Source organism: Nicotiana attenuata, chromosome 6 (assembly GCF_001879085.1).
Source record: "Nicotiana attenuata strain UT chromosome 6, NIATTr2, whole genome shotgun sequence".
NCBI lineage: Eukaryota > Viridiplantae > Streptophyta > Magnoliopsida > Solanales > Solanaceae > Nicotiana > Nicotiana attenuata.
The window spans coordinates 22,003,446-22,023,725 of NC_031994.1; the positions used below are offsets into that span (position 1 = coordinate 22,003,446).

Genomic DNA, 20,280 nt, shown 5'->3' on the forward strand with positions numbered 1-20,280 from the left:
GGTGGAACTCCAGAGGTGATGGCCATCCGTTCGCGGTCAGGCTCTTATGTTTCTGTTGTTCGTCCATTCGTAGAGTATTTGCAAGATGAGAACAATGGAAATCAGTCAAGGTGCCATGACTATGAGCTCGAGCCAGAAATTCAGTTTCCTAAACTTGTGAATAATTTCATAGAAGTTGCTGCTTGTATACCATTGGGAGAGGTGACTACTCTTGTACCAAATGATATTGCTGTTGTATTGAACGATTCGTGCAGCAAATTGATACAAAATTCTGCTGAATTTATTGTCACCTTCCTGGAGTCCTACAATGCAAGTTCCAGTCATGACTTTAGTCCTGGCAAAGCTACTCACTTGGGAATATGGCTTGTAATAGCCAAAGAAGCTGATGCTTGTCGAGTTGCAATGAATTATCTGCATATATTTCATCATCATCAACTGTTTTATCGTTTGGTCATGTCTATTATTCCAAGTGTACCTGAATTCTTGCTGCTCAGGTTCTTAATTCAATTGCACCAGAAGAATGAAACAGAGCTTTTAATAGAGAAAGCCTTACTGAAGGACTTCTCTCTTTTTAATCTACTTGATGAATACAAGTGCTCTATTGGTTTCATTGAGGAATACAAGCAGGTTATTAACTGGATGAAGGCTGGTTCTTTTATGGTATTGTATGCCGTAAAAATGGATGTCTCATTAGTTTTATAGTTCATAGAGCTTCCTAAGAGGGAGAGGCGGAATATTAAACCCCAGTATCCTAGATATGATTCCAGTCGTATATACCAGTCTCTTAATGCTTTCATCAAAGCAGAAGTTCTACGCCATTTTAATGGGTTATTTTGTGACATCGGCCTTGAAATTAAAGTAGATGATGCTGGTATAAAAGAAGTTCCTAATGAGTGGTCATTGGCGAACAAGCAGAAGTCTATTTGGATGAGGAAGCCTGAAGAGATCACAAAAGAAGAGTATGTTGCTTTCTACAAGAGCTTGACTAATGATGGGAAACAATTTTTTGTGAAGAATTTCTCTGTTGAGGCACAATTAAAGTTTGAAGTTATTTGATTTGTTACAGAAAGGGCTCGTTGTGACCGATTTGACACAAGGAAGAAGGCTACCAATACCAAGTTGCATGTTCGTCGTGATTTGAGGATCAAGGGTAGTGAAGAATTGATTTATGAAAATTTAAGCTCTATGAAGAACTTGGTTCTCTTGCTGTTTTATGATCCTAACAGCCTTGGAAACAAAATTAACCGGATGCTGAAACTTCGTACGAGCATTGATGAGAATATCCTCATGACTAGATTCATTGGCAAATTTGAAGAACATGAAAGCTCTAACATTCTTTCTACTTCATTCTACATGTTACTCGCAAAAGAAGTTCACATAATAGCATCCGGAATTGGAAAAAAAGGGTTTGAGCAGCATATTGGTCGAATTGAAGTTTTGAACCAGAACATAGCTACAGGAGAAACTTGCTTGCATTTTGAGTCAACGAACAGTAAGTGTAGAATTGTAGAGCACTTCTTTGGCGCCCAGGGCTACCCTTTGTTACAAGCTTTGCAGTCACAGTCTCATTTCTTGGCCAAATCAACCAGATCATTTATTTTAGTGACAATTCATGAAATGCAGTGCTTTGCCATTAATTCTTCTCCCTCCTTCAACATATGGGCTTGTGAAAGTGTGGTTACAGATGGTGAATGTTTTGAAATACTTATCATATTGTTTCCATTTGATCGGGGATGGATTAAGTTCCTCATCCTTGAGGACAAGGGTGTTGTTTACGGGGGAGTACTGATACGATATGGAAATGGATCAGCTATGGAAAGTAGTACTTTATGTTTCCAAAAGTGTACATGGGAGTTGGGTTGGTTATTTATTAGTTTTTTACATTTCAGTCCGATAAGTAATTACTTTATTTCTCCTATGTTTCTTTTATTTCACTTTGACCCCTAGGTCTTACTTCCCCTATTTGTATCGAACTTGCCATCTTGACAGGCTATCAATGAAAGCTGTTATTTCCTTTTTCTTAGCTTATCTTAGTTTTTTAGCTTTAGTTTCTTCTTAAATTCTCATATTGTAATAAAAACACGAACCAAATTAAAAAATTCTGAATAGAAAACCCTGAAACGACGCTAAGAATCTGTAACAAAGAAGAAAGATAAGGTAAGACAGGAGAGAGAGGCTCTGGAAGATTCAAGAACAGGTATACTTCAAGAAAGTACAGGAATAGGTGTGAAGGAAGAAGAAATGTGTAAAACAGGTGTCACCAAGAGCTACACATATAGGATAGTCAACCGTGGGTTCATATTTTTAAAATTACGTATTTACCCTTGGTCGTCCAAGAACCTTCACTTATTAATATGTTACTAGATGGTGCAGCCCGTGCTATGCACGGGCATATGCCCGTCATCGGTGGTAGTTATTTGTCCAGCTAAAAGATTACCATGAAAATTTAATGCTGAGACATTTAGCAAGACTGCTGAGAAAGGAAGCGTCGCTGCTTCATACTATTTTTTTGGTAATAAGGGATTCAGATATTATCATAACAAAAAACTTAATAGTAATTACAAAACACTCCTTGTAACATTAAGGGTAGCTAAATTATCAAGTCTAACAAAAAATGTCTCTTTTTTATCTGTTGCTGGAACAACTGAACTAATAGATGGAGATGGAGGAGAAACTGGATGACGAACAACAACTTAGGGTTGGCCTTCTTGGATCCATCCTTTGACGAAAGATGTACCACCATGTTGCCTGAAGTTATGTCACATTGCCGGGCTTCCTAGGATTTGCAGTAACAATCGGTTGTCATTAAAGATAGAGGCATAATGATAATATTACCTCCGTTCATATCAATTCCCAGCAGGGGAAAATCAAATATAAATCAAACATAATTATAAAAAGAGACCCAGATGGAGAAACGTAAGAAGGATTTTACCTTTTTGAAGTGAGACGAACAAATAGAAAAATAATTTGAAAAAAAGAGTCAAACAGAGGATCAAAAAGAAAATATGGAAGAAGATCACCTTGATACTTTGTGATTCTTTTTCTCGAATAGCTTTTGATGATTTTCAATCAGCACTAAAGATGAGTAAAGTAGCTACAGATATGTACACAACACGTGGTTGCTATATAAGGTTGCAGGGGAGGTTGCAGTGCCAGCAACTCGTGAACAGTTGTTGCTTCACACTATGTTTATAAACATCCATTGAGGAACCAAATATTTGTAAAAGATTGCTAAAAAATTATGAAATATGTACTTGCAACATAGTAAATTCTTTCATACTTTGTATCCTTCTTGAAAGTTGATTTGTTATAAACATTCTTTTGCAATAGTATTGAACAAAAGGATTAGAACCTGCAGTTAGAGAGCTTAAGCATTACTGAAGAAGCAAATGCAGAATATTTCTATTAGACATACCATAATCCACATCGCAAACAATACACATAATCTAATTCTTCAAAAAAAAAATTTAACGAAAATGATATACATACTTGAGGCATTATAAAATAACAATTCTAATATGTAATGCAACATGTATGACTTTTGACACAAGGGATCAGTGAACTATTAGAAGTTTAATCAATTACTTGGTGGTGATGACTTCTCTACTCTAACTATGAAAATGATGTACTAAAAAAATACATTTATTGTTCACAGAGAGGAGGGATAAAATCTTGAAATAATTAAGAGGCTATATTGAATAATAGAAATATTTGTAATTAACACAATCCTTCCAACATAAACTGAAAAAGAGAAATCAAAGTGAGCGGCAAATTCCATAGTAAAGATTTTAGGCGCCAATGTAAGCCCAATTCTTCTAATACAATACAATCAATGTTAAGCTTTAAAAATGTTTCACTACTGATAAAATTGCTTTCAAAATGTATAATTTTATGTGATATCAAGTGGTTATGTCCAACCTCTTCAGTATTTTATTGTCTTAAAATCCTATCTCTAAGATAAAATTGCCTATTTTACAATTCAGAATGTTCCTAACTATAAAAAGGGCGAAATAATAATTGTGTACTAAACTTGAAAAGATACACAATCAGAAAAGCAAAATGTTTACCTTATGTTATAGATCAACAATATATACAGGCCAAGAATTTGAGGGTGAGCTGCAGTAGAGACTTGCTTTACCTGCAAATATTTTCACAAACAAGACATTAAATTAGGTCACAGAATGTTGAAAGATGAAAAGAAAGTGGCAGTAGAAGAACCTATATATTTATGTCAAGTTTTTTCCCTCATGCATAATATGGTATAACAAAGTTCATTAAAAAAGAAGTTCAAATATATATTTACACAAAGAATAACAAAGCGCAATTTGTTGGTGACCTTCATTTCATTCTCAATGGAGTCGTTTACTCCCGTTTTTGTTTCGTCTTCAACGATTTACCTTGTTCAGTTGGTAACTCATATTTATTCTTTGGTGCATCAAAAGAGTTCTCTCTTTGCTGCCTTAACCAATGTCAGTTATCTTCGTTCTGGCCTGATCTTCCATTCCTTGTAGTTTCTTGTTCTTCAAGTGATGATGATATGATGCATTCTTCTACTGTCTCACTGGAAACACTTGAGGATTCACCTGCATCGGTTGTAAGTTTTACCATTTAGAAACTTCAAAGGGTTTTATTTTTCTGAATTACTTATATATATATATATATGTATATATATATATATATATATATATGTATATATATATAATATTTTGTATATTTCCTTGTCATATAATCACGAAAGAGAGCGACAAAAGGAGGAGGAACACGTACAAGAATATAGTTAGGTTCTAATCTAATGGTGTCCATATATCTTTTCAACTATCAAACATAAGGTACAATCAAAAACTTAAGTTTTGTTTGATGGAATACACAAGCACATTAAATATAGCTAAGGGTATAATTAGGTTCTAAGATGACAGCGGAAGTTACTGACCTTTCTGGTTATATGGTTGGTCATGAAGATCATCCTTCCCCTCCAAAATTGAGTCCAGAGGTTGATCAAAATTATGCGTTTCAAGTTAGTGACTTGACTCACTAAATCATTTGCAGATGTTTGAAATCTTGTACATTGAAAAGGATGCTTAAGCTGCGTTTCTCTTATATTCATCTACATTGAAGATTTGAATGGCGTACTCTAAGTAAAAGACAACTACCATAAAATAAATACTATGCAGAAGAGAAGCTAATTCCATAACCAAGAAACTTCAGTGAAAATAACCTCTTTTGCCATCTTCGTAGTTCTCAAGGTGAGGTTCTTTAGCTGTTGAAGGGTCATAAGTAGGTAAAGCTGCAACTTTCTCATGATAATTTTTACTTTCACCATCAGTAATTATGCTATTTTCTTCTTTAAACACCATCTGCATTGCCAGCAACTTCTCCTTTTTGTTGAGCATCAACTGCAGGATTCTCCGACATCAATCATGAAACACATCAATCAAACAGATTCTTGAAATTTAAAAGGAATAAACTTCAAAGTTGTTCTGTTTTACCTTGGTCTGCAGCATTCTCTGACATCAATCATGAAACACATTAATCAAATAGATTCTTGAAATTTAAAAGGAATAAACTTCAAAGTTGTTCTGTTTTACCTTGGTCTCCCGATGAATTTTGAGCTGGAGGCATCTTGGAAATCAACATCAAACCTGTAACTGTATATGACTAAAATACCGTGTTGATAAGAACAGAAAGGTTCAGGTAAAAATCTAGTATTATGTCTTCATCCATTGGAACAAGGATGAGAGGTTAAAATTTTGATGCACTACTCATGGTGAAAGAGACAAGCATTTTTCCGTCTTCCATGATCCTGTCCACGACAGAAACACGAAACTTTTGAAGATTAATAATAAGAATGAAACAAGCACAATATATGTAGGAGCAGGGAGTAGTGTAATACCTTACATGTAGTTGTACAGACATTGTGGATAAGGTGGATTAATCTATATGACATTTTGAACCTTGTAGTCAATGACGTCCCTACATTAATTAAGTACAAGATATTACAAAATTACTGTAATGTACTTAATTGAGAAATGAAATTCGAAAAGGAACTAAGCTTTATTGATCAACAATTCAATGATTACAATCTGCACTTCAACTGACATGAATGAACTCAGATGGAGTAGAAATGGAGTTTAGAGAGAAGAAGAAGAAAAAGAAGAAGAAGAAAGGAAAAGAAGTAGAGAGAGAAAGTAGATAGGATTCTGTTATTGCCAAAAGATACCCACTTCTCTACTAATGTGTTATTTAACTAACTGACCCAACTAATTGGACTAATTGAATAAAGACCCCAAGGCCCAATACTCTTCCTTCTGAAAGCCCAATACGTGAAGCCCAGTAAGACAACCCAATTCCCACTTCAGCTATACCCTATTTCCTTATTTGTATCGTCACTTTCCTTTTCTTGTCTGAACATTACAATACCTTCCCCTTTGAAAGAGACCTTGCCCTAAAGGTCGTTGTTGAGCGATAAACGCCGGAAAGTGGCTTTTGATGTAGCCCCAGTCCTCCCAAGTCGCATCTTCTTTGCGCAAATTTGCCCACTGAACCAAAATTTGACTCTCCTTAACCACACGCCTCTGTAAAATGGCAACTAGCTGAATCAAAATATGACCTTCACTGTCACAAGTTGGTGGATGCTGCTGAGGGCATATTGATGGTCCAATACGCCGTTTGAGCTGGGACACATGAAAGACTGGGTGGAGGCATGATTCTGGTGGTAGCTCTAAATGGTACGCCACTTCACCAATCTTCTGTAAAACTTTGTAAGGACCAAATAATCGAGCACAAAGCTTGACATTTCTTCTCACTTCAATAGATGACTGTCGATAGGGCTGTAGTTTGAGGTACACCTGGTCCCCTACCTCCAAGACTCGTTCAGAACAGAGTCGATCTGCATAAAATTTCATCCGTGACTGTGCTTGCACAAGGTTGTCACGTAGTGCTTATAGCATATGTTGTAGTTTGGTTAGATTCAACCCAGTCGGGCCTTGATGTGTATGTGGTAAAGCTCCCAATGGTAGTTGAGTTGGGGGGTGACCATAAAGGGCTTCAAAGGGAGTGACTTTAAGAGAGTTATGAAAATTAGTGTTATACCACCACTCTGCCAGTGGTAGCCATCTAGCCCAGTGTTTAGGATTCTCAAACACCATAGCTCGTAAGTAGGTCTCTAAACACCGATTGAGTCTTTCAGTTTGCCCATCCGACTGAGGGTGATAGGCTGAACTCATATTAAGCTTAGTTTCCATTATTTTGAATAAATGCTGCCAAAAATGACTAGTAAAAACAGATCCTCTGTCTGAAACAATAGATCTGGGAAGTCCATGTAACCTATACACCTCCTTCAGGAATAGTTCTGCCACTTCTTGTGCTGAAAATGGATGTTTTAAGGCTAAGAAATGTCCATACTTGGACAGCCTATCCACCACAACTAGCACAACATTCTTCCCTGTAGAGAAAGGTAAGCCCTCTACAAAATCCATAGATATATCCTGCCACACCTGTTCTGGAATAGGAAGGGGTTGTAATAGCCCTAGGGGGTGCACATTTTCAGACTTGATCCTCTGACAAATATCACATTCACTCACCCATTTAAAGATCTTTGATTTCATGTTAGGCCAATAGAAAATCAGCTGCACCCTCCTATAAGTACCTTGTTGCCCAGAATGACCACCAAGAGGTGATTGATGCATTGCTTCTAAAATCTTACTCCTTAGATTGGTTCCTCTTCCCACATAGATTTTGTGTTTATACTTGATGACCCCTTGTTGTAATGAATAATCTGAATTTACTGCCTGAAGAGGCAGCTAGTTCACCCAACAATGCTAAAGCAATAGGATCCTCTTCATAACTGAGGCTAATCTCTTGTAACCAAGTAGGTTGAACAATAGAGATTGCCAATAAGGTGGACTCCTGATCTTGTCTTCTTGACAAGGCATCAGCTACCCTGTTTTTAGTGCCTTTCTTGTACTGTACCTCATAGTCAGGCCTAGAAGCTTAGTCAATCCCTTTTGTTCTAAAGTTGTGGTAATCTTTTGTTCTAACAAGTACTTAAGGCTTTGATGATATGTCCTTAAAATAAAATGACCTCCCTGTAAATAGTGTCTCCATTTCTCCACTGCAGTTAAAACTGCCATATATTCTTTCTCATAAGTTGATAGTCCCCTGTTCTGTACTGAAAAAGTCTTGCTTAAGTAAGCTATTGGTCGACCATTTTGCATTAAAACAGCCCCCATCCCTGTAGATCAAGCATCAGTTTCTACAATAAATGGCTTAGTAAAGTCAGCCAAGGCTAAAACAGGAGCTGAAGACATGGCTGCTTTTAGCTGATTGAAGGTTGTTTCAGCTTCCTCAAACCACTAAAATGAGTTCTTCTTCAGTAAATTGGTGAGGGGTAGGCTGATAATTCCATAAGACTTGACAAATCTCCTGTAGTAACCAGTGAGACCCAAAAACCCTCTAAGATCCTTAACAGATCTGGGAACAGGCCAATTGATCATGGCCTCAATCTTAGTAGGGTCAGTAGCTACCCCTTGGCTTGAGATAATATGCCCCAAATACTCCACTTGACTTTGACCAAAAGCACATTTAGACAACTTAGCATAAAGTTGCTCTTTCTGTAACACCTCTAATATCTGCCTAAGATGCATAACATGACTCTCCACTAAAGGACTGTACACTAATATATCATCAAAAAATACCAGCACAAACTTCCTAAGGAAAGGCTTGAATACATGATTCATTAAACTTTGAAAGGTAGTAGGTGAATTAGTAAACCCAAATGGCATAACCGAACTCATAATGTCCCAACTGAGTCCTAAATGCAGTCTTGTATATGTCAGATTCCTTCATTCTAATCTGGTGATAACCAGCCCTCAAATCAATCTTTGAATAAATACATGAACCATTTAATTCATCCATGAGATCATCTACTAGAGGTATAGGAAATTTGTCTTTCACAGTCATTTTGTTTAATTCTCTGTAATCTATACAAAACCTCCAACTACCATCCTTTTTTTTAACCAATAACTGAGGAGAAAGGAGAATGACTAGGCTGAACGGTACCACTATTAAGCATGTCAGTCACTTGTTTTTCTATCTCATTCTTTTGAAAATGGTTATACCTATAGGGTCTAATGCTGACTAGAGTTGCATCTGATTTGAGAGGGATGAAGTGATCATGACTCCTCTGTGGTGGCAGAGACTTTGACTCAGCAAAAACTCCTGGAAATTTAGTCAGCAGCCTTCTAATTTGTTCAGGTATGCCTCTTCCTTCATTAGTAGACTGAGCAGTAATTGTGAAAAGATGAGCCCATAACAGTTGGCCCTTCTTGAGTAGCTGCTTCACCCATGCAGCTGACATACTCTATAAGCTACCCTCTTCAGAAAAACCCTTCAGTTCTACTCTCTTTCCCTTCACACTGACCTGTAATCTATATCCAATAAAATCAAACAATATAGGATTGTGCTTTCTCATCCAATCCACTCCTAAAACCATATCACATCCCCCAATGTCTAACATTCTCAGCTTGTGCTCAAATTCATTGCCTTACATTTTCCATTTGAACTGAGGGCAAGAGTGATAACTCATCAAGTTACTCCCATTGGCAGCTGTAACTCTCATTGGAGCATCTACTTGAATCACACACCCCAATTGCTTTGCAGTTTCACTCGCTACAAAACTATGGGTGCTACTACTATCTGCCAGTATCACCATGACTTGCTTACCATACACTCCTTTCAATTTGATAGTAGTAGATGTGACTGTCCCAGATAAGGCATTGAGACTTATGGCCTCATCGATTATTGTCTCCTGACTTTGCTCATCCACTATCCCTTCTTCATCAGCATTCATTTCTACCCCCTCTTGTTCAGTAGACCCAGACAATACATTTAGCTGCTTATTCTTACATTGATGACCAGGGAAATACTTCTCCCCACACTTATAACATTCACCTCTTGTTCTTCTTGCCTCAAACAATTTGTTGCCTACATTGTAGGAGGTAGACCCCCCTTCCTTCTGTTGGAACCCAGATGTTCTCACTCCTGATTGACTATTAGTATTGTTGTACTGTACTGACTGTCTAGTAATGTTTATTTTACCCTTCTTAGCTACTGCTTCTAACAGCTTTTCTTTATGCCTAGCTTTCTCCACTGCTTGGCTCAAGGAAAAAAGATCAAGCATCTTGACTGTGTGCCTGATTTCATCCTTGAGTCCCTCAATAAAGAATCTAAGGAAGAATTCTTCAGGGATAGTGGGGTGTTTAATCAAGACCCAAGCCTTCAAATCTTCAAATCTTGCCAGGTAATCATTTACTGATCCTTGCTGCTCAATTCTTTTGAACTCTCCCAAGAGATTAAGATTGCTATTATCAGACTCCTTAAATCTCTTACTGATTTCTTCTACAAACTCAGACCATCTCACACTACCTCTGCTCAGATGATAAGAGAAGTACCAGGATTCAGCTCTCCCATTGAGATGAAGGACAGCGGCCTCCAACTTCTCTTGAGGATCAGTTATCTGATTAAAGTGAAAGTATCTTTCACACTTGCGGAGCCAAGATCTGGAATCACCTTCTTCAAAATAAGTAATTTCAAACCTATGTACATGGTTATTTCCTTGCCTTCTACCAATAGAATACTCATTCTACTCCGCAAACCTGGGTCGACTACTGGAACCTTCAATGTGATTGACTTCGACTGGAGCACTTCCCAAGATGCCATCCTTGCTCAGCTTATCCATCATCACATCCAGCTTTCTTCCAACATCATCGATATTAGAATCATGCGATTCCAATTTTTTATTCGTCTCTGCCATGTAATTTTGTAACTGATTATCTAATTTCTTCACGTAATCTTCATTAGACTTCAAACGAGTTTCTGGAACTGTCATTGTAGCCAGGAAATGCTCTGATACCAATTTGTAATGTACTTAATTGAGAAATGAAATTCGAAAATGAACTAAGCTTTATTGATCAACAATTCAATGATTACAATCTGCACTTCAACTGACATGAATGAACTCAGATGGAGTAGAAATGGAGTTTAGAGAGAAGAAGAAGAAGAAGAAGAAGAAGAAGAAGAAGAAGAAGAAGAAGAAGAAAGGAAAAGAAGTAGAGAGAGAAAGTAGTTAGGATACTGTTATTGTCAAAAGATACCCACTTCTCTACTAATGTGTTATTTAACTAACTGACCCAACTAATTGGACTAATTGAATAAAGACCCCAAGGTCCAATACTCTTCCTTCTGAAAGCACAATACGTGAAGCCCAGTAAGAGAACCCAATTCCCACTTCAGCTATACCCTATATCCTTGTTTGTATCGTCACTTTCCTTTTCAGCTATACCCTATTTCCTTGTTTGTATTGTCACTTTCCTTTTCTTGTCCGAACATTACAATTAAATTGCTACTTTGTATAAGATGACTATTGTTTATTTTAGCTTACCATTATAGTTGAACCCCCGATATGTCTTGCAAGAACGACATGATATTCTTTGAATTATTTCGTGAGTTTCTTCGTTGAACTTCAATAAACGCTTTCCTGGTATCTCAGTAAATAAAATATATTTAAATCCAAAACTTACTCAAATAAGTAACTTACTCCTTTAAGATGCTTCTTCACTTGTCAACTTTAATTAGGATCGAGATTATTCTATAACTACAATGACCATGAGTAGAGAAGCTGCACAAGAACCAGGGTGGATTAAGAGCAGCTTTAGCACATTATAAATTATTTTTATTTCAAAAAGGTAAAACAAAGATACTTTATTACCTTCAGTTGATTTGCAAATGTTAGTTAATGCAAAATCAATTTTCAACTAAGAAAAACAAGCACATGTAAGAAGACATTAAAACATACATTTAAAAGAGGGTAAATTTTTAAAACTTTAGGAAGTTCTGCTATTTATTGGTTTACGCTTACTTTCTAAAATGAAACTGACAAAATATTGTCACTAAACAGCACATGCATACAAAATGATCTCAGCTGATCTAGCTAACTCGAAAGATCCAAAAGAAAGAAAAATATTTTTTAACAAAAATTAGCATATAGTATTCCTCCAAATTAAATGAATAAAAAGTAATAAACAAAAAAATTACGTAGTTGAAATAGCATTAGACTTCATGACAAACACAACTGAGAGCTAATCTATGACAATCTAAACCATGCAAAATACAAAATCTTTAAAGGAAAAAAATTAGCATTCATTCATCCAGAAACAACCTGTCACGACCCGGATTTTCCACCCTCGGGAGTCGTGATGGCGCCTACTAATGAGAGCTAGGCAAGCCAAATTTAATTACTTTTTCATTAATAACATAGTTCCTTTTTAACAATTATCGACAATAATACAATAGCAACGAAATTAAATAATAAGCGGAAGTCTCAATATTATAGAAAACTGAATAGAAATGCGGAAAATTTCAACAAAGGCCTCTACCCAAGACTGGTGTCACAATACTCACGGACTACTAAGATTTACTACATACAACCGTTTGAAAGAGAGTAACACTGTCTGTCTCGAATACAAGAGATAACAGATCATAAATAAAGATAGAGGAGACACCGGGCCTGCGGACGCCTGCAAGGCTACCTCGGCGTCTCGGAGGACCGGAGACTGGCTCCCGATCTACCACTGCTGCTGCTGTGCCTGGATCTATGCAAAAGAGCACAGAGTGTAGTATCAGCACAACCGACCCCATGTGCTGGTAATTGCCTAGCCTAACCCCGGCGAAGTAGTGACGAGGCTAGACAGGACTACCACATCAACCTGTACAGATATATATGTGTATCTACAACGGGAAAATAACAAGAACAAACATTTTTAAAGGGGAGGGGAACATGCTTCGGGGGTAGCAGATAATACAGAATTTCAAGAAAATAATAAAGAACATCAATAATTTAACTCTAACACGGATAAGGGAAATAAAAGCAGATTTCACTGTCAAAACATATCTCGTTGCAAGCGTGCAACCCGATCCTATTTCTCAATATTTCTGTGGTAGGCGTACCACCCGCTCTCATTTCATTAAATCTCGTGGTAGGCATACCACCTGCTCCCATTTTATTAATTCTCGTGGTAGCCGTACCACCCGCTCCCATTTTATTAAATCAATAGTTTTTCCAAATGCAATTTACTCCAACAAACGCAACAATTTATACGAATTCACAAGACAACAAGTACACAATAATTATGACTCACTGAAGAAAATAAGTAATGACAAATGGCAATTAATTACGGGCTTTAAGGAGCAAATAGGCAATTTAATATTTAGTATGCTAAATGTCAAGTAGCAACTAAATCACATAAACATGTAGCAATTATAGCCTAATTTCAAAGAATAATGTTGCGCAAGGATACCTCGAGCCGATAATAACAGTAACACAATCAAGGAAAATGCCAACATAAGGAAACTCAGTAATAGTGGAATAAGACAACTAATGCACTTGAACTGATAACAACAAGAAAATCAATAAATAGAAGTAGAGGACAACATAACTCATTCAGCACAAATCAGGAAAAAAAATCAAAGACAAGTGCACGGCATCACCCTTCGTGCTTTTACTCTCGTCCTCACCAAGCAATTAGAATATTAAAATGTGCACGACATCACCCTTCATGCTTTTACTCTCTTCCCTCACATATAATCAATAGAATTGGCACGGAATGGTACATCGTGCGGCACGGCGTCACCCTTCGTGCTTTACACTGTTTCCTCACAATAGCAACAATGCACGGCATCACCCTTCGTGCTTTACACTCTTTCCTCACAATAACAAACAATGCACGGCATCACCCTTCGTGTTTTACACTCTTCCTCACCCAAACAACAATCACAAACAAGGGGCAAGGGAATAAATAAAATAATAATAGAAATCCCGGCAAGGGAACACAATAAAATAATTAAATCCCGGCAAGGGTACAACATCAATAATCTCAACGTCCCGGCAAGGGAAAATAATCAATAAGCAACAATATCCCGGCAAGGGAACAATTTAAATACTCTTTCTCTTTCTTTCACTTTTATTTCATAGTTCACATTACCACTTGAGCCAATGCTCCAAGGATTTACTTATCTCATATACCTTCACAATTTGCATTTTTAACTCGAGCCAACGCTCCACGAAGTTTAAAGATCACAATTTCCTTTCACAGGATCTTTACAACATATAGAAGTCATCAATTAAGCATGGAACATATAACAATAATCCCAACTATTTGCAAAATAAGGACTCACGGTCATGCTAGACACCAATGTATAGATACTCGTCACCATGCCTATACATCGTACTCGACAATTAGCAAGTATCAAACAAGACTCAACTCCTATTCCCTTAAGCTAGGGTTAAACCAAACACTTACCTCAACTTCCACGGCCAAATCAATCCGTAACAGCCGCTTTTCCTCTCGAATTCGGCTCCAACTCAATCGAATCTATACAACAATGACTTAATAATATCAATAGATGCTAAACAAATCAAACCCAATGTCTAATTATAGATTTTCAAGCTTTCTTTCCAAAAATCCCAAAATCGTCCCCCCCTCCCCCGGGCCCGCTTGTTCAAAACACGAGGTTCGGACCAAAATCAAATCCCCCATTCACCCACGAGCCCGAATATATAATTTGTTCTCAAATTCGACCCCAAAACGAGGTCTAAATCAAGAAAAAGTAAAAAGCCCTAACTCTACCCATTTTCCCCAATTTCTACCCTAAATTACATGTTTTAGGCTTAAGAATTCAACAAATATTGATGGAAAATGAAGAAAACGAGTTAAGATTTACTAACCCAAGAAGTTTTGGTGAATGGGAGCTTCAATGGACGCCTAAAGACCTTGGAGAAGAAGGAGCTCGTGTGTTTTTATGAAAATCCCGTAACTACACTGTTCTGGAAATTAAAATATAACTGGGCAAAATTGCCCTTCGCGTTCGCGGAAGGATGGTTGCGTTCGCGAAGGGTAATCTGGGCAGGGCATCGCGTTCGCGATGGGAAGGCTGCGAATGCGAAGAGGAAAGGTTGGGGGTCCAGAACTTGGTCTACGCGAACGCGTGGACCCTAACGCGAACGCGAGGAAGGGGATCTGCAACACTACGCGTTCACGAGTAGGTAGATGCGAACGCGAAGAGTCAAAGAGGGCTGAGTCCTCAGAGTCAAATGACTCAATGCGAACGCGGGGCAAGTAGGCAAACGCGATGAAGGGAGAACTCATAGCCATCGCGAACGCGAAGGATGCGTTGCGAACGCGAAGAACAAAAAGGGACCTGTACAGCTGAAGCAAAAACCTGCAATCTTTCTAAGTCAAAAACCATCCCGAAACACCTCCGAAACACTCCCGAGCCCTCGGGGTTCCTAACCAAACACATACACTAACTCAACAACATCCTACGAACTTAACCGGGCAATCAAATCGCCAAAATAACATCAAAAACAACGAACCAAACCTCAAAATCACAAGTTTTTCCTCAAACTTCATAAACTTTCAAATTTAGAGTTTTAAGTCCGAAACACATCAAACGACATCCAATTTCAACCAAACTTTACAGAAAGCGCTTAAACCATATATAAGACTTGTACCGGGCGCCGGAACCAAAATACGGGCCCGATAGCAACACGTTCTATCAAATTTTCATTTCAATTTTCTTAATAAATTTCAGAAAAACAATTTCAAACAAAAATTCATTTCTCGGGCTTGGAACCTCGGAATTCTATTCCGAGCATACGCCCGAGTCCCATATTTTTCTACGGACCCTCTGGGACCTTCAAATCACGGGTCTGGGTCCGTTTACCCAAAATGTTGACCGAAGTCAAATTTAATCAATTTAATATCAAAATTTAGCATTTTTCTCACAGAATTCATATTTAAGCTTTCCGGCTACGCGCTCGGACTGCACACGCAAATCGAGGCTACCCCAAATGAGGTTTTCAAGGCCTCGGAAGCACAGAATGAGTAAAGAAACAAGTGATGACCCTTTGGGTCGTCACATTCTCCACCTCTAAAACAACTGTTCGTCCTCGAACGGACAAAAGAAAGAAGTACCTGAGTCGGGGAAAAGATGAGGATAACGACTCCGCATATCAGACTCGGACTCCCAGGTCGATGCCCAGGAGGCTGACCTCTCCACTGAACACTAACGGAAGGAAAACTCTTGGATCTCAACTGACGAACCTGCCGGTCCAAAATAGCTACCGGCTCCTCCTCATAAGACAAGTCCTTGTCCAACTAGACAGTGCTGAAATCTAACACGTGAGCTGGATCGCCGTGATACCTCCAAAGCATGGATACATGAAAAACTGGATGCACGGCTGATAAGCTAGGTGGCAATGCAAGTCTATAAGCCACCTCTCCCACTCGATCAAGAATCTCAAACGGACCAATGAACCTAGGGCTAAGCTTGCCCTTCTTCCCAAATCTCATCACGCCCTTCATAGGCGACACTCGGAGCAATACCCGCTCACCAACCATGAAAGCTACATCTCGAACCTTACGATCTGCATAGCTCTTTTCCCTAGACTGAGCTGAACGAAGCCTATCCTAAATGATCTTGACCTTGTCCAAGGCCTCCTGAACCAATTCTGTACCCAGCATCCGAGGCTCTCCCGGCTCAAACCATCCAATAGAAGACCGACACCACCTACCAAATAAAGCCTCATAAGGAGCCATCTGAATGCTCGACTGGTAGCTGTTGTTGTAGGCAAACTCCGCTAAAGGCAAGAACTGATCCCACGAACCTCCCAAGTCGATAACACAAGCTCGAAGCATATCCTCTAGAATCTGAATAGCCCGCTCGGACTGACCGTCCGTCTGTGGATGAAATGCTGTGCTCAAATCTACCCGTGTGCCCAACTCTCGCTGTACCGCTCTCCAGAAGCGCGAGGTAAACTGCGTACCCCGATCCGAAATGATAGACACGGGCACACCATGAAGGCGAGCAATCTCCCGAATATAGATCTCAGCGAACCTCTTAGAAGAATAGGAGACTGCCACGGGAATGAAATGTGCTGACTTGGTCAGGTTATCAACAATAACCCATATCGTGTCGAACTTCTTCCGAGTCAGCGAAAAGCCAGTAACAAAATCCATAGAGATCTGCTCCCATTTCCACTCGGGAAGCTCAATCCTCTGAAATAAACCACCAGGCCTCTGATGCTCGTACTTAACCTGCTGACAATTCAAACACCGAGCCACATATGCAACAATATCCTTCTTCATTCTACGCCACCAGTAATGCTGCCGCAAATCCTGATACATCTTCGCAGCGCCCGGATGAATAGAGTACCTGGAGCTATGGGCCTCCTCTAAAATCAACTCTCGAAGCCCATCCACATTGGGCACACAAACTCGCCCCTGCAATCTCAAAACTCCATCCGCATCTAAGGTAACCTGCTTGGCACCTCCTCGCTGCACCGTGTCTCTAAGGACACACAAATGGGGATCATCAAACTGCCGATCACGGATACGCTCCAATAATGAAGAACGAGCGACCGTGCAAGCTAACGCACGACTGGGCTCGGAAACATCCAGCCTCACGAACTGATTGGCTAAAGCCTGAACATCCAAAGCAAGCGGCCTCTGACTGACCAGAATATAAGCAAGACTACCCATACTGGCTAATTTCCTACTCAATGCATCGGCCACCACATTGGCCTTCCGCGGATGATATAAAATGGCGACATCATAATCCTTAAACAATTCCAAACATCTCCTCTGCCTCAAATTCAACTCCTTTTGCTTGAACAAGTACTGAAGACTCTTGTGATCAGTGAACACCTCACACGCCATGCCATACAAATGCCTCCAAATCTTCAATGCGTGAACTATGGCTGCCAACTCCAAATCATGAACCGGATAGTTCTTCTCATGAATCTTCAACTGCCTCGAAGCATAGGCAATGACCTTGCCATCCTGCATCAACACTGCTCCAAGCCCAATACGGGAAGCATCATAATAAACTGCATAGGGCCCTGAACCTGTGGGCAAAACCAACACCGGTGCCGTAGTCAAAGCTGTCTTGAGCTTCTGAAAGCTCGTCTCACACTCATCCGACCATCTGAACTGGGCACCCTTCTGGGTCAATCTGGTCATCGGGGCTGCAATAGATGAAAATCCCTCCACGAACCGTCTGTAGTAGCCTGCTAACCCTAAGAAACTCCGAATCTCTATAGCTGATGCTGGTCTAGGCCAGTTCTTGACTTGCCTCTATCTTCTTCGGGTCCACCTGAATACCTTCTGCCGATACAACATGACCCAGAAATGTAACTGAACCCAACCAGAATTCACACTTCGAGAACTTAGCATATAACTGACTATCCCTCAGAGTCTGAAGAACCACTCTAAGGTGCTGCTCGTGCTCCTCCTGGCTGCGGGAGTATATCAATATATCATCAATGAACACTATCACGAATGAATCCAAATAAGGCCTGAACACTCGATTCATCAAGTCCATGAGAGCTGCTGGGGCATTCGTCAACCCGAATGACATAACCAAGAACTCATAATGCCCGTACTGAGTGCAGAAAGTTGTCTTAGGGACATCGGATGTCCTAATCCTCAACTGATGGTAGCCAGTTCGCAAGTCAATCTTTGAAAATACCTTGGCACCCTGAAACTGATCAAATCAATCATCATTCCTCAGTAATGGATACTTATTCTTGTTTGTAACCTTGTTCAATTGCCGGTAATCAATACACATTCTCATTGACCCATTCTCCTTTTTAACAAACAACACCGGCGCACCCCAAGGCGAAACACGGGGCCTAATGAAGACTTTCTCAAACAAATCTTGCAACTGTTCCTTTAACTCTTTCAACTCAGGCGGGGCCATACGATACGGCGGAATAGAAATGGGCTGAGTGCCCGGAGCCAAATCAATGCAAAACTCAATATCCCTGTCGGGTGGCATACCCGGCAGGTCTGAAGGGAACACATCAGGAAACTCACGAACAATGGGCACAGAATTCAATAGAAGGGACCTCAGCACTAGAATCACGAACATAGGCCAAATAGGCCAAACACTCCTTCTCGACCATACGTCGAGCCTTCACCTAAGAGATAACACTATGGGTAGAATGACCAGGAGTCCCTCTCCACTCCTAACGAGGCATACCCGGTAAAGCTAAGGTCATAGTCTTGGCATGACAGTCCCAGATAGCGTGGTAAGGTGATAACCAGTCCATCCTCAATATAATATCGTAGTCAACCATGTCTCAAAAGCAACAAATCTACTCGAGTCTCAAAACCTCCAATCACCACAATACAAGAACAATGGACTCGATCGACCACAATAGATCACCCAACGGTGTAGACACATAAACAGGAACACTCAATGAATCACTAGGCATGACCAGATATGGCGCAAAATAAAATCGAAGCTTCTCTACCACAAACCAGAACAGTACCTGCACCTCCACCTCTAATACCTTTACCTCCACCTCTAGCATCACTACCTCCACCCCTAATACCTTTACCTCCACAAAGCCTCCAAAGACGAAGTTGATCTATCACTGGTCTGTGCTGCTGCTCAGCTGAAGAAGTGGTGCATGACCTCACCATTCGCGAAAGGACAAGAGTGGAGGTTTCAATTTAGCATTGAGAGAACAAAATCGCACGACAGGGAAGAATAGAAGTGAAACTTTTCCTAACTTTGTAGCCTCTGGGGGATAAATACAGACGTCTCCGTACCGATCCCTCAGACTCTACTAAGCTTGTTCGTGAGTTCTTAGACCTATGTATCCTAGAGCTCTGATACCAACTTGTCACGACCTGGATTTCCTACCCTCGGGAGTCGTGATGGCGCCTACTAATGAGAGCTAGGCAAGCCAAATTTAATTACTTTTTCATTAATAACATAGTTCCTTTTTAACAATTATCGGCAATAATACAAAAGCAAAAAAATTAAATAATAAGCGGAAGTCTCAATATTACAGAAAACTGAATAGAAATGCAGAAAATTTCAACAAAGGCCTCTACCCAAGACTGGTGTCACAATACTCACGGACTACTAAGATTTACTGCATACAACTGCTTGAAAGAGAGTAACACTGTCTGTATCGAATACAAGAGATAACAGATCATAAATAAAGATAGAGGAGATACTGGGACTGCGGACGCCTGCAAGGCTACCTCGGCGTCTCGGAGGACTGGAGACTGGCTCCCGATCTACCATTGCTGCTGCTGTGCCTGGATCTGTGCAAAAGAGCACAGAGTGTAGTATCAGCACAACCGACCCCATGTGCTGATAATTGCCTAGCCTAACCTCGGCGAAGTAGTGACGAGGCTAAACAGGACTACC

At 39.7% G+C, this 20,280-nt stretch overlaps 1 long non-coding RNA gene across 3 annotated transcripts; it reads right to left on the minus strand.

Annotated features, from left to right (window-relative positions):
* LOC109228202 lies at positions 2,511-11,458 on the minus strand. Of its 3 annotated transcripts, none has more exons than XR_002068335.1 (8): positions 11,438-11,458; positions 5,891-5,970; positions 5,586-5,800; positions 5,216-5,393; positions 4,931-5,104; positions 4,398-4,583; positions 4,068-4,138; positions 2,511-2,776 (listed from the first exon to the last, which is right to left on the minus strand). It is a non-coding gene; the product is annotated as an uncharacterized LOC109228202 (long non-coding RNA). The 3 variants fall into 3 exon arrangements; XR_002068334.1 differs by having other exon boundaries at positions 5,487-5,800; XR_002068333.1 differs by having other exon boundaries at positions 5,216-5,800.